The following is a 15,490-nucleotide window of genomic DNA, read 5'->3' on the forward strand; positions in this document are numbered from 1 at the left end:
GGACACTGTCAAGTCCAAGGAGAATAAGAGCATCTCCTCCCAGCTGCCCACTGAGGCTAGGAAACACTGTCACCACCGATAAATCAACAATAATTGAGAATTTCAATAAGCATTTTTCTACCGCTGGCCATGCTTTCCACCTAGCTACCCCTACCCCAGTCAACAGCCCTGCACCCCCCACAGCAACTTGCCCAAGCCTCCCCCATTTCTCCTTCACCCAAATCCAGATAGCTGATGTTCTGAAAGAGCTGCAAAATCTGGACCCCTACAAATCAGCCGGGCTAGACAATCTGGACCCTCTCTTTCTAAAATTATCAGCCGCCATTGTTGCAACCCCTATTACTAGTCTGTTCAACCTCTCTTTCGGTTCGTCTGAGATCCCCAAAGATTGGAAAGCTGCCGCGGTCATCTCCCTCTTCAATGGGGGAGACACTCTAAACCCAAACTGCTACAGACCTATATCTATCCTACCCTGCCTTTCTAAGGTCTTCGAAAGCCAAGTTAACAAACAGATCACCGACTATTTTGAATCCCACCGTACCTTCTCCGCTATGCAATCTGGTTTCCGAGCTGGTCATGGGCGCACCTCAACCACGCTCAAGGTCCTAAACGATATCATAACCGCCATCTATAAGAGACAATACTGTGCAGCTGTATTCATCGACCTGTCCAAGGCTTTTGACTCTGTCAATCACCACATTCTTATCGGCAGACTCAACAGCCTTGGTTTCTCAAATGACTGCCTCGCCTGGTTCACCAACTACTTCTCAGATAGAGTTCAGTGTGTCAAATCGGAGGGCCTGTTGTCCGGACCTCTGGCAGTCTATGTGGGTGCTCCAGGGTTCAATTCTCGGGCCGACTCTTTTCTCTGTATACATCAATGATGTCGCTCTTGCTGCTGGTGATTCTCTGATCCATTCTGTATACTTCTGGCCCTTCTTTGGACACTTTGTTAACTAACCTCCAGACGAGCTTCAATGCCATACAACTCTCCTTCCGTGGCCTCCAACTGCTCTTAAATGCAAAACGAAATGCATGCTCTTGAACCGATCGCTGCCCGCACCTGCCCGCCCGTCCAGCATCACTACTCTGGACGGTTCTGACTTAGAATATGTGGACAACTACAAATACCTAGGTGTCTGGTTAGACTGTAAACTCTCCTTCCAAACTCACATTAAGCATCTCCAATCCAAAATTAAATCTAGAATCGGCTTCCTATTTCGCAACAAAGCATCCTTAACTCATGCTGCCAAACATAACCTCGTAAAACTGTCTATCCTGCTGATCCTTGACTTCGGTGATGTAATTTACAAAATAGCCTCCAACACTCTGCTCAGCAAATTGGGTGTAGTCTATCACAGTGCCATCCATTTTGTCACCAAAGCCCCATATACTACCCACCACTGCGACCTGTATGCTCTTGTTGGCTGGCCCTCGCTTCATATTTGTCACCAAACCCACTGGCTCCAGGTCATCTATAAGACTTTGCTAGGTAAAGCCCCACCTTATCTCAGCTCACTGGTCACCATAGCAGCATCCACCCGTAGCACGCGCTCCAGCAGGTATATTTCACTGGTCACCCCCAAAGCCAATTCCTCTTTTGGCTGCCTTTCCTGCCAGTTCTCTGCTGCCAATGACTGGAACGAATTGCAAAAATCACTGAAGCCGGAGACTCATATCTCCTTAGGCACCAGGTGTCAGAGCAGCTCACAGATCGCTGCACCTGTACATAGCCCATCTGTAAATAGCCCATCCAACCTCATCCTCATACTGTTATTTATTTTATTTTATTTTTTTGCTCCTTTGCACCCCACTTGCACATTTATCTTCTGCACATCTATCACTCCAGTGTTTAATTGCTAAATTGTAATTATTTCGCCACTATGGCCTATGTATTGCCTTAACTCCCTCATCTTACCTCATTTGCATACACTGTACATATACTTTTTATATTGTGTTATTGACTGTATGTTTGTTTATTCCATGTGTAACTCTGTGCTGTTGTTTGTCGCACTGTTTTGCTTTTTCTTGGCCAGGTCGCAGTTGTAAATGAGAACTTGTTCTCAACTAGCCTACCTGGTGAAATTAAAAAAATGAACCATCTCATTGGATTTACAGGAAAAGATGGGTGAAAAAAAAATACAGAAATTCAATAAATTCCTTTACATCGATGATGTTTTGCAAATCCAATCCGTTTTCCATGTTGATTCAACGTCTTCACATTGATTTAGATTTTTTGAAATGACAACAGTGATTCCAGCAGTTCGTGCCAAGTGGGTACAGTCATATTTCTGGAAGGTTTGGTTTAGCTTAGTCTCTACTAGTAATGCACTACTTTTATTACGATTTTTCAGCACCCCTACTTCCTGCGGCTATGAGGAAAACCGGCAAAACGAACGCTGCTCATTATCTAGTGCATCGTTGTATCATGACGGTACCATTTATGTTTACTTAGTCTGTGTACGAGAGATTTAGCTTTTCACAAGGTTTTAATGAAGAAAGCAAAACGGTTTTAGGAATTCTGTTGAGAATTATTGAGCAACACTTATTCTGTTCTTTGAGAAACCTGAACAGTGTTGTCTGTGTAAGTGAGTTTGGAATTCTTCCCCAGCTAACTAGCATCTTCATTGTTTCCTAAGATGACCCACTTCCATTAATTTAAGACTGATGTACTTATTCCCAAAACAACACCTTTTGACGTCAGTGAGTGTTTGGTCAGGATTCAAAATTTGTTTCTAGATTTTAAATTAATTGTGTACTATTGAGTCCCTGGGTTCAGGAGTCAATTAATTCCATCAGCAGCACCTCGATTGGATCACGACTCTCAACACCTGCAGAGACAAAGATAACAGCTCTTATCTTCACACACTAACCAAGCCCACTGATTTCTCTGAGTTTTCTCTCCATTTTCTCCCAGTTTTCTCCATCCCATCCCATTCCCCTGTGTATGGAGGAGAAGAGAGGAAAACAGGCCGAATGCATCAGTAACTACTGTCTGGGTTCAGGTTGATTAAAACCATGAGGCAGGGACAGACAGGGACCAGAAATTAGCCTGGGAATTTCTAACACACCAGTTTATTTTTGTCCTCAAGGTCCCGACACCAGTCCATGTTTTTCATTGAGGCCCCAGTTATTAGCCAGATAGATGTCATTCTGCAGACAAAAATGAGGTGCTCAAGAGGGTCTCTGTTTCCTATAATTCTTTGGGCTTCATTTAGAGATTGGCAGACTGCTTCATCGTGATAGAAATACTGTATACTGTAGAAGAAAATGTTTTATTTTGTATCTTTTACTTGAATTTGTTTGTCTGTTGTTCACAGGGGTGTAACTTTGGTTTTAGAAGTGGGGAGACATAACTTGGCGGGGGGGTCTGGGGGTCCTCCCATTTTTTTGGGGCATCTAAAGCACATTTCCTGCATTTCTACACAATCTAATATGACACATGGCCCTTCTAGCTGTCTCTATTTAGAACAACAAAAAGTAAGCAAAAATGCCCACAGTCATCAAGCTAGGTAAGAGATGATTAAATATGTTTAAGTGATTGATAAGTCTGAACTAGATCAATGATAATTCAATAATCAATATTGTGTTGCACCTTCAACCAATAGCCTAACAAATGAACAACTCTTATAAATAAAGTACAAAGACTTAACTTTTGATTCTTTATTAAGACATCCTCTATATCTAATTTCAGCCAGACCACCCAGCCAGCCCAAGCCGCTTCCACGCCTAACTCCCACTGGTCTAGTCAATAAACGCAACTCCTTCCTTCCCACCTTTTTTTTATGTCGCAAGGGAAAGGTTTGGAAAACAAAAGGGAATGAAAACACACATAAGCCTACACATTAACACGGAAACAGTACACCATCCATATAATTCATATCATATGCCTAATAGTACTGTAGAGCTCTTTTTACTTGCACACAATATATCTGGGTCACCCTGTCCTGCCCCTAGGGATCCAGGGCCCTGCAGCACACCAACCCAACACACCCCACTTAGCTTTAGGATCATAATGAAACATTCAATATTGGATTCAGGTGTGTTAGGCCAAGGCCAAAGTGACAATCAACAGGAGGGGAGACCCGCAGGGCCAGGACTGAGCAGCCCAGCAGCTAGGGATTGTCTAAATATGTATCTCCCCTGATGTGGGCATGTTTTCAATACAGACTCCTTTTATCTTACAGTATTCCATATAAGGCATCCAGGCCTTGTGAAAATTGCACAGTACACCCTTAATCTTGTAATAAATAACATCTAGTGATACATAACTTGACATTTCTCCCCTCCATTGTGGGAGGATAACCAACCTTCCAATTAATGGCAATGCATTTCTTAGCCGCTATACATTTTTTATTTATTTATTTTATTTCACCTTTATTTAACCAGGTAGGCAAGTTGAGAACAAGTTCTCATTTACAATTGCGACCTGGCCAAGATAAAGCAAAGCAGTTCGACACATACAACAACACTGAGTTACACATGGCGTAAAACAAACATACAGTCAATAATACAGTAGAAAAATAAGTCTATATACAATGTGAGCAAATGAGGTGAGATAAGGGAGGTAAAGGCAAAAAAGTCCATGGTGGCAAAGTAAATACAATATAGCAAGTAAAACACTGGAATGGTGGATTTGCAGTGGAAGAAAGTGCAAAGTAGAAATAGAAATAATGGGGTGCAAAGGAGCAAAATAAATAAATAAATACAGTACGGGAAGAGGTAGTTGTATGGGCTAAATTATAGATGGGCTATGTACAGGTGCAGTGATCTGTGAGCTGCTCTGACAGCTGGTGCTTAAAGCTAGTGAGGGAGATAAGTGTTTCCAGTTTCTGAGATTTTTGTAGTTCGTTCCAGTCATTGGCAGCAGAGAACTGGAAAGAGAGACGGCCAAAGGAGGAATTGGCTTTGGGGGTGACCAGAGAGATATACCTGCTGGAGCGCGTGCTACAGGTGGGTGCTGCTATGGTGACCAGTGAGCGGAGATAAGGAGGGACTTTACCTAGCAGGGTCTTGTAGATGACCTGGAGCCAGTGGGTTTGGCGACGAGTATGAAGGGAGGGCCAGCCAACAAGAGCGTACAGCATACAAATGCTAGCTTACACAGCTTCTTCTGATAACAGTCTCCAGTATCAACATTTCCACACAAACAAAAACAGTGAGAAGGGAGAATCTGTAGACATGCTGAGATAAAATAACATACTCTTTGCCAGAATTCAGCCAGCCTTCACAAGACAATAACATATGCAAATATGTCCGGACTGGTCTTCCCAGGCTGCCTGAACCTGATGAGAACCTTGTCACCATCTGACCCTGCTCAGATGAGGCATGACAAAGAATTACCTTGGTGTACATTTATACATTATATTATCCATGAATAGAGTCAATGGTTTAATAACTGAAATTACCATTATTCCCAGATTTCAGACTGTGGCCTACCCATCAACTCAAGATGGAACTTTGTAGCCATCCACTAATTGTTATAATATACCGCAAAATTCACCTGAGCTCCGTAGACTGATCTTCCCTGACTGTCTGACCCTGCAGGGACGAACACCTGTCTCCATCTGATCCTGCTAAGACATGATGAGCATAGTGTTGTGCACTAAACAGTGAAGCCTGTAGAGCTGTTTTGTACATCAAATTACTTCTCTTGAAACGGGACAAAACAAAGGCTACAAAACATTTCCATACAAACAACAGCTGTTAGATATCGCTACCTGACAGGTAGCTAAAGGCTAGCTAGAGCTGAACTGGCTGTGGTAGCTAAAGGCTAGCTAGAGCTGAACTGGCTGTGGTAGCTACTAGCTAGCTAACTAGCTGCTAGTAGTCCATTCACTTCAGTTGAGAGGGGATGAAACATTCTCTAACGTAACGTTCGTTACTACTAGCTCAGCACTGGGAATACATACAGCAGTTACCTTGCCAGCTAGATCAGTCAACTAAAGTAGCCTGTTTTCTCACAACTCAATCTGTAGGACCACTTTCAATGGAAACTGTAAGTGAAATCAATATCACTTCTTCCCTGACCTGAAGTCCTTTTCTCAGCCAGCATAGAAATCAACACATTGTTCGAGTTCACTTTGTATCCAAAGAAAAAGTCAACGCACAGAAATGTAAGTGTATTTTTAGACATGTCATTCATTCTCTCTAAATAACTGTTTACCTAGCAGTCATTTCCCCCCAAGGTAATTGTTAATGAATTTCAACACTTTAATTAGCGACGTTGATTAATTTGCACTGCATGCCTTTAAAGCAGACATTATGACTGACACACGCACGTGCATGCTCACATCCACTACAACACACACACACACGAGCGAACACGCGTATGCACGCACGCACACACACACATCCCCTTTTCATCCTTCTATGAAGTTACATAGAAGTTACAACTGAGACTTTAAGGAAATGTTATTTCGTAGAGTACCACAATGTCTGTGCTCAGAACATTGTGAAAACTAATTTGAGTGTAAATAGTGGTTGCTGCCAGCTTCACAAAGAGAGCTAATTTAGCGTTTTGTGTCTCTTCTGAGACCGTCAACATTACAGAATGTGTCATCAGGCACACAACAGTCAGCTTTGTTAGGGAAAACATGGCGTCGTGAAGTGGACTAGATAGCTTTTCCAATGGGGGAAAAATAGATTATAACAGCTGCTATAGTTGTTCTTGAATGCTTAAGGAGAGGGCTAACTCAAGAGTTTGTAAGTATGGACCCTGTAAGTTTAGTCTGCGAGTTTGGTCTGTTTAGTGATATTTGCTGATGATGCAATGTGGTATGAGCCACTTACGTACAGTTATGAAAATGTAATTCAGTCCTTGACAAATGTACCGTAGGTGGTGGACACAATGTGTAATAGTGTGGATCCAGCATTAAAGGGGAAGTTCAGTATTTTGCAACTTAATGTGAGATGATTACTCATGAAAGTAGTCATTGCCTTGAGAAACTGTACACAAAAAAAAGTGAAATCTAAGCTAGCCAAATATCTTATATTGATTAATAATTCACTTTTTTTTTACACAAACATTTTATCTTATTTTGAGAATACAATTAAGGTAAAATACCATTGCATAATAATAATAATTTAGCTTGGTAAAAAAATATAATTTTAAGTGAATTATCAATCAATATAAGATATTTAGGCTGGTTTAGATTTTACTTTTTGTAGTGTAATCCATGGTTCATATTTCTTTAAACAGTCACTACACACTTCTGGTAACTTTAGCCACCTCTAACAATCAATAGAAGTGATAGGGGCAATTGGGAAAGGGAAAGGGGGATAGCTAATCAGTTGTACAACTGAAAGCATTCAATTGTGCAAGTTTTGGTTACTTAAAAAGGTGATTTTCCTTTATGTTTCCCAAACTATTTTGCACTGAGGCACAACATGTTTTAAAAAAATGTTAATGTCTTGATCTGTCACGACTTCCGCCGAAGTCGATCCCTCTCCTTGTTCGGGCGGCATTTGGCGGTCGACGTCACCGGCCTTCTAGCCATCGCCGATCCACTTTTCATTTTCCATTTGTTTTGTCTTTGTCTTACACACCTGGTTTCAATCCCCCAATTACCTGTTCATTATTTAACCCTCTGTTCCCCCATGTTTGTTTGTGAGCGATTGTTTCTTTGTAGGAAGGTCCGTTATTTTGGGCTCTGTTTTTGTATTGCATTTATGTTATGTTGAGTAAAATACGTTTATTTACTCATATCTGCTGTCCTGCGCCTGACTCCTATACACCAGTTTCACATAGACGACCTGACATGATCCATAAACAATATGAATGTTTCTGGCCACTATCTAGCTGTCGTCTGCAACTCATAAAGGAATCAGCTGCCATCCAGCCAGTGGTTCCAGAGAATCAGACCCAGATGGTCTATTTTACAGTCCAGCTGTTCAATATGGTTGAACTTGCCATTCATCATGCAATCCCCATCATACAAATATATATTTCAACACATTGTAATTCCAGACAAATCATCGACGTCTCCCTCCATATATGTCATTCGCGTCACTGTGTTGTGCAGCAAAGCACCGCCTGTCGTAACCTTAGTATTGAACAAGCAGTAAAGCCCTGTATGTCCCTGGGACAAGAGCAATGAACCCTTTGGTTTTTATTCATAAATGAAATATCCTCCATGGTCCACCTCCAGACCTCTACAGACCCCTTTGTCTGCCCCGGACGGTGTAGGGCGACTGGGGCATGGCCTCAGGGTGAATAGGGGTGACCAGAGGCTAGAGAGAATAGCTGAGTGGGGACAAATGGTATTCTTATGGTAAAACAGAATGTTCATTTTTGTGTTACGTATTTCCCTTGATTTCCTTACCTCACTAAGATTGGCTTCGGGTGCACGGACACACAGACACACACACACACACACACGCACACACAGTACACACACCAGAAATACTTTAAAAAAAAACTGAAGATGGGAAACTCAATGGACAATGAGTGGAGAAACGTATAACGCACCACCCAGCAGACTGTCGACCAATTGGGTTCTTGTTGTCATGCTGCGTCACACAGTTGCTAATGCAACTGTCACGCAATCCCTTCTAAAAGTCAGGGTATGAGTCGAGAAACATACCTATTTTCCTTGGAAGTAGGTAAGGTCCCGATTTTAAGGCTACACGATATGACAAGTTCATTATCTCTGAAAAGATGTGTAATCTTGCTGTTCATGTGATTCATGCTAATGTTGGGTTTTTGACTCCCATTGACTCCTTGAAGGAGTGCACTCTTTGTGGGAGATCACCCAGAATGCACTGCGTGGCCCATTGACGACAAACGGGCAATGCACACAATGGGCGTTAATGCGTATCGAATGGAGTTTCCCCATCCCTTTTCTTAAAGTATTTCTGCACACACATACGCTCGCGTGAACAACCTAGGGACTATAATGATCTTGTTATAGTTCATTCTCACTTTGAGTGCTGGCAAAAGTAACAGTTCTTCGTTGCACTGGTGTATGCGCGTTTGTATGTGCGTCCATGCGTACGTGTGTCTGAGAGAGATGTTTTGAGTTTAAAACATGACTTCCATTTCAAATGAATCATTGAGTCCCCACCCAGACATTTGCAAACATATCAACACATTATGCTAACATAATTAATTCTATGCATATACATTCTTTTTGATATACCCTATCTTCATGTAAACTAAAATTGTGAAACCACAATTATAAACTTTAATAGACTCAATTTATTAATGTCCCGTTTGGTATGAAAACAAGTTTCATTATGTTTCCAGGTAACTCATGCCTTTGTATAATCAGAGGTAGACTTAATATATATTAAGTTGTAATAGGGTACCAAAGCTTATCATAGTTCTCTTTTGTAAGCAGGCTGTATCATAGCATTTTAGCTCTGCATATTACCCTTATTGATTTCCCTTGACGCTAAACCAACAACACTGACTTATATGAAAATGTACAGGAGTTGCAAGGCAACACAAAATCTAATGAGACAATTTACATTTCAAATATGAGTTTAACATTACTATCTGAATATACCGTCTAAATATGTTTTTAACTCTATTACAGAGACAACATATACAGTTGAAGTCAGAAGTTTACACACCTTAGCCAAATACATTTAAACTCAGTTTTTCACAATTCCTGACATTTAATCCTAGTAAAAATTCCCTGTCTTAGGTCAGTTAGGATCACCACTTTATTTTAAGAATGTGAAATGTCAGAATAATAGTGGAGAGAATGATTTATTTCAGCTTTTATTTCTTTCATCACATTCCCAGTGGGTCAGAAGTGTACATACACTCGATTAGTATTTGGTAGCATTGCCTTTAAATTGTTTAACTTGGGTCAAACGTTTCAGGTAGCCTTCCACAAGCTTCCCACAATAAGTTGGGTGAATTTTGGCCCATTCCTCCTGACAGAGCTGGTGTAACTGAGTCAGGTTTGTAGGCCTCCTTGCTCGCACACGCTTTTTCAGTTCTGCCCACAAATTTTCTATAGGATTGAGGTCATGGCTTTGTGATGGCCACTCCAATACCTTGACTCTGTTGTCCTTAAGCCATTTTGCCACAACTTTGGAAGTATGCTTGGGGTCATTGTCCGTTTGGAAGACTCATTTGCGACCAAGCTTTAACTTCCTGACTGATGTCTTGAGATGTTGCTTCAATATATCCACATAAATGCTTGTTGGTCCATTTCTGCTACACCAGAGGATGTTAAGAGCTCTCCATACTTCTGGACTGGTTGGCTAGGAGCTGTCCATTATGAAAGGTGTTGAAAATACTAGCACTTTCAAAATGCACCTTTCCTGCTGCCCCTTCCTCAAGGTAATCATTGACCTGGCCTGTTTTATCCCTTTTCACCTTCCTAATGATGTCATCTATTTTGTGAAGTGCACCAGTCCCTCCTGCAGCAAAGCACCCCCACAACAGGATGCTGCCACCCCCGTGCTTCACGGTTGAGATGGTGTTCTTCGGCTTGCAAGCGTCCCCCTTTTTTCCCCAAACATAATGATGGTCATTATGGCCAAACAGTCATATTTTGTTTCATCAGACCAGAGGTCATTTCTCCAAAAAGTACGATCTTTGTCCCCATGTGCAGTTGCAAACCGTAGTCTGGCTTTTTTATGGCAGTTTTGGAGCAGTGGCTTCTTCCTTGCTGAGTGGCCTTCAGGTTATGTCGATATAGGACTCGTTTTACTGTGGATATAGATACTTTTGTACCTGTTTCCTCCAGCATCTTCACAAGGTCCTTTGCTGTTGTTCTGGGATTGATTTGCACTTTTCGCACCAAAGTATGTTCATCTCTAAGAGACAGAACGCGTCTCCTTCCTGAGCAGTATGACGGCTGCGTGGTCCCATGGTGTTTATACTTGCGTACTATTGTTTGTACAGATGAACGTGGTAACTTCAGGCGTTTGGAAATTGCTCCCAAGGATGAACCAGGCTTGTGGAGGTCTACAATTTATTTTCTGAGGTCTTGGCTGATTTTCTTTATTTTTCCATCATTTCAAGCAAAGAGGCACTGAGTTTGAAGGTAGGCATTGAAATACATCCACAGGTACACCTCCAATTGACTCAAATTATGTCAATTAGCCTATCAGAAGCTTCTAAATGAACATGACATAATTTTCTGGAATTATCCAAGCTGTTTAAAGGCACACTAAACTTAGTGTATGTAAACTTCTGACCCACTGGAATTGTGATACAGTGAGTGAAATAATCTGTCTGTAAACAATTGTTAGAAAAATTACTTGTGTCACGCACAAAGTAGATGTCCTAACTGACTTGCCAAAACTATAGTTTGTTCACAAGACATTTGTGGAGTAGTTGAAAAACGAGTTTTAATGACTCCAACCTAAGTGTGTATGTAAACTTCCGACTTCAACTGTATCTATCTATACCTACTGTTTAGAATTCATGCAGGTCATGATGCACTCTGATTTGGAAAATAATATGGAGTAACGGTACAAGCTCTCAACCAAGGATCAAAGAGTGAAAACAAATGCTTGTTGGTCCATTTCTGCTACACCAGAAGATGTTAAGAGCTCTCCATATTTCTGGACTGGTTGGCTAGAAGCTGTCCATTATGAAAGGTGTTGAAAATAGAGATGCACCCTTCCTGCTGCCCCTTCTTCAAGGTAATCATTAACCTGGCCCGTTGTATCCCTTTTCACCTATCCAACATTGTCAGTTTGGTTTTGGAAATGCATTTGAACGAGGCCATGGACTCTTTTCACTTTGCATCTCTCACCACCCAAGCCAGAGTCTCACTCCAGGGAGAGGTAGGTAACATAATATGATAATATATGCCATTTAGTAGACCCTTTCATCCAGTCGTGTTTGTCATTCTTATTTTTCCTTATTTTTATTTTTTTTTACATACGGGTGGTCCCGGGAATCAAACCTACTATACGCCATGCTCTACCAACTGAGCTACAGAGGACCAAGGATAGCACAAGGATATCTGGCCTAGATTTGAAAAGAACATTGATACTGTACTGCCCTAGAAATATTTATTACACTGAAAGTGTAATGGGGAAATCTCTCAAAGCTTATTTTGTTACACTGTAATTCTGTACCGTGATTGGTGCACACAGTGGTATAGCCTCTTCTGTATCCTGATTACTGTGCCTTGTTCTAATTTTGGTGTGTTTCGTGGGTTCTGTTTGTCCTGTAATTGCAAATCAATGGCCTTATGACTCATTCTCATCATCCACCATATCAGTAATATAACCCAATTATACATGTCTTGTTTTGATTCATCCCCCTTCAAACATTTGTCTTGTCTAAGTGTCTGTCCTCGTAAAGGGCCAGGTCCCCGTGCCCTCATACATCTATCTGCCTATCATGGGTGTGTGTGTACACACACGCAAATGTGTGTATTCTCGCCCCTGTGAGTGTGTGCGTAGCGTGAGTATGCAAGCAATTATGTGTTTGCGCACGCCTGTGTACGTTGGGCCTCCTCTCAGGGCCGGCCCGGCATAAGCGACAAGCGGTGGCTTAGGGGGCTCCGAACAAAAAACAAAAAAGGAACTCAGTCGGTGTATCAACTTACTATTGAGAATAAGTATAGTAGAATACACCAGGTGCAATTTCGAAATTTGCTTGTGCAACATCAGTTTTTTATCAGACACCAACTGTCACTCAATTAGCCATGTCAACTAATAATATCTAGATTGGTAGTTAGCCAGCTATCATTGATTTGTTATTCATTCTCACTCAGACAACTGCAGGGCTCTCCAGAGGGTGGTGCGGTCTTCCCAATGCATCACCGGGGGCAAACTACCTGCCCTCTATGACACCTACAGCACCCGATGTCACAGGTCAAGGCCAAAAAGATAACCAAGGACAACAACCACCCGAGCCACTGCCTGTTCACCCCACTATCATCCAGAAGGCGAGGTCAGTACAGGTGCATTAAAGCTGGGACCGAGAGAGTGAAAAACAGTTATATCGCAAGGCCTTCAGACTGTTAAACAGCCATCACTAGCACAGAGAGGCTGCTGCCTAGAGAGACTTGAAATCATTGGCCACTTTAATAAATGGAACACTAGTCACTAATAATGTTTACATATCTTGCATTACTCATCTCATATGTATATACTGTATTCTATACTTTCAAATTCCATCTTGCCTATGCCGCTCTGACATTGCTCATCCATACATTTATATATTCCTATTCCATTCCTTTACCTTATACCACCCTATCTTGTTAAAAGTTTGTTTGTGGAATTTCTTTCCTTCATGTTTTTGAGCCAATCAGTTGTTTTGTGACAAGGTAGGGGTGGTATAAGGAAGATAGCCCTATTTGGTAAAAGACCAAGTCCATATTATGGCAAGAACAGCTCAAATAAGCGAAGAGAAACGACAGTCCATCATTACTTTAAGACATGAAGGTCAGTCAATCAGGAACATTTCAAGAACTTTGAAAGTTTCTTCAAGTGCATTCACAAAAACCATCAAGTGCAATGACGAAACTGGCTCTCATGAGGACCACCACAAGAAAGGAAGACTCAGAGTTACCTCTGCTGCAGAGGATAAGTTCATTATAGTTCCCAGCCTCAGAAAATGCAGCCCAAATAAATGCTTCACAAAGTTCAAGTAACAGACACATCAACTGTTCAGAGGAGACTGTGAATTAGGCCTTCATGGTCAAATTGCTGCAAAGAAACCACTACTAAAGGACACCAATTGTAAGGGCTGTTGAATGGAGTAGACCAAGGCGCAGTGTGGTTAGTGCTCATCTTTGTAATTTAATGGAAAAAGAGAACACTTTACAAAATAAACAAAAGACAAACAGTTCTGTCAGGTAACAAATGACTAAACAGAAAATAACCACCCACAAAACCCAAAGGAAAACAGGCTGCCTAAGTATGGCTCCCAATCAGCAACAACGATATACAGCTGTCCCTGATTGAGAGCCATACCCGGCAGAAACAAAGAAATACCAAACATAGAAAAAAGGACATAGAATGCCCACCCCAACTCACGCCCTGACCAACCAAAATAGAGACATAAAAGGATCTCTAAGGTCAGGGCGTGACACCAATATGAAGAAGAGACGTGCTTAGGCCAAGAAACACGAGCAATGGACATTAGACCCTTATAAGTCTGTCCTTTGGTCTGATGAGTCCAAATTTGAGATTTTTGGTTCCAACTGCCTTGTCTTTGTGAGACGCAGAGTAGGGGAACGGATGATCTCCGCATGTGTGGATCCCACCGTGAAGCATGGAGGAGGAGGTGTAATGGTGTGGGGGTGCTTTGCTGGTGACACTGTCAGTGATTTATTTAGAATTCAAGGCACACTTAACCAGCATGGCTACCACAGCATTCTGCAGCAATACGCCATCCCATCTGGTTTGCGTTTAGTGGGACTATCATTTGTTTTTCAACAGGACAATGACCCAACACACCTCCAGGCTGTGTAAGGCCTATTTGACCAAGAAGAGTGATGGAGTGCTGCATCAGATGACCTGAACTCCACAATCACCTGACCTCAACCCAATTCAGATGGTTTGTGATGAGTTGGACCACAGAGTGAAGGAAAAGCCGTAAACAAGTGCTCAGCATATGTGGGAACTCCTTCAAGACTGTTGGAAAAGCATTCCAGGTGAAGCAGGTTGAGAGAATGCCAAGAGTGTGCAAAGCTGTCATCAAGGCAAAGGGTGACTACTTTGAAGAATCTAAAATATAACACATATTTTGATTTGTTTAACACTTTTTTGGTTACTACATGATTCCATATGTGTTATTTCATAGTTTTCATATCTTCACTATTATACTACAATGTAGAAAATAGTAAAAATAAAGAAAAACCCTTGAATGAGTAGCTGTGTCCAAACTTTTGACTGGTACTGTATATTGTTTGCGTAGTAAACTTGGGGGGGCAAATAAAACCACCCGCAGGCGAAATTCTGGCCGTCAGTTGGGGAACCTTGGTATAGCCTAGTGCCGTAAGCCTATAGCACGTAACGTTGTAGCCACTGTGGGTAAATTGAAGACTGTAACAAAGGAATTTTTTTGACAAAGGGATGTAATTGTGGGTAAACAGAGGCAATACCTTCACACTCATATTTAGAAGCCATTTTAGAGAGGCTCAGTTTGCTCGATGAGGCTTTACATGATGCATGATCAGCAACACGGGAGATTCTCACACAGTCCAGAAATACACTGGCGTTTAGTTCTGAAATGAATGAAAATATACTTTTCAGATTAGGTTCCATTTAGCCATGTACTTTTACAGTGCTCTCACATATAGTATGTTTGGATCCTTATAATTGGCTTTTCTTGGTGATAAGAAAGCACATTTTTATGACACACTGGCTTCTCCTTGCTATGAATTCCCTCCTGTGAACCAGTCAGGGCATGTACCTTCCCAGTGAGCACAAGATGTTGAAAAATACACATTTTCAATCCAACAAATATGTACACGGAACTAAAATAGAAACGCAACATGTAAGTGTTGGTTTCATGTGATGTCATAAAAGATCCAGGAAATGTTCCATAAGCACAAAAAGC

At 41.5% G+C, this 15,490-nt stretch overlaps 1 protein-coding gene across 3 annotated transcripts in view; it reads left to right on the top strand.

Annotated features, from left to right (window-relative positions):
- The first annotated feature begins 5,676 nt into the window (after nucleotides 1-5,676).
- The window catches only part of pnoca (prepronociceptin a), a 54,512-nt gene continuing 44,698 nt past the window's right edge, over nucleotides 5,677-15,490 (top strand). For 2 of the 3 annotated variants that reach the window (XM_029713903.1, XM_029713905.1), the window contains exon 1: nucleotides 12,841-12,874. The gene's annotated coding sequence lies outside the window, so the exon portion shown is untranslated. Of the gene's footprint in view, nucleotides 6,117-12,840; nucleotides 12,875-15,490 lie in introns of those variants that run through there. The other variant, XM_029713904.1, reaches the window with a different exon arrangement.

This window comes from Salmo trutta, chromosome 25, assembly GCF_901001165.1.
Source record: "Salmo trutta chromosome 25, fSalTru1.1, whole genome shotgun sequence".
Taxonomy (NCBI): Eukaryota; Metazoa; Chordata; class Actinopteri; order Salmoniformes; family Salmonidae; genus Salmo; species Salmo trutta.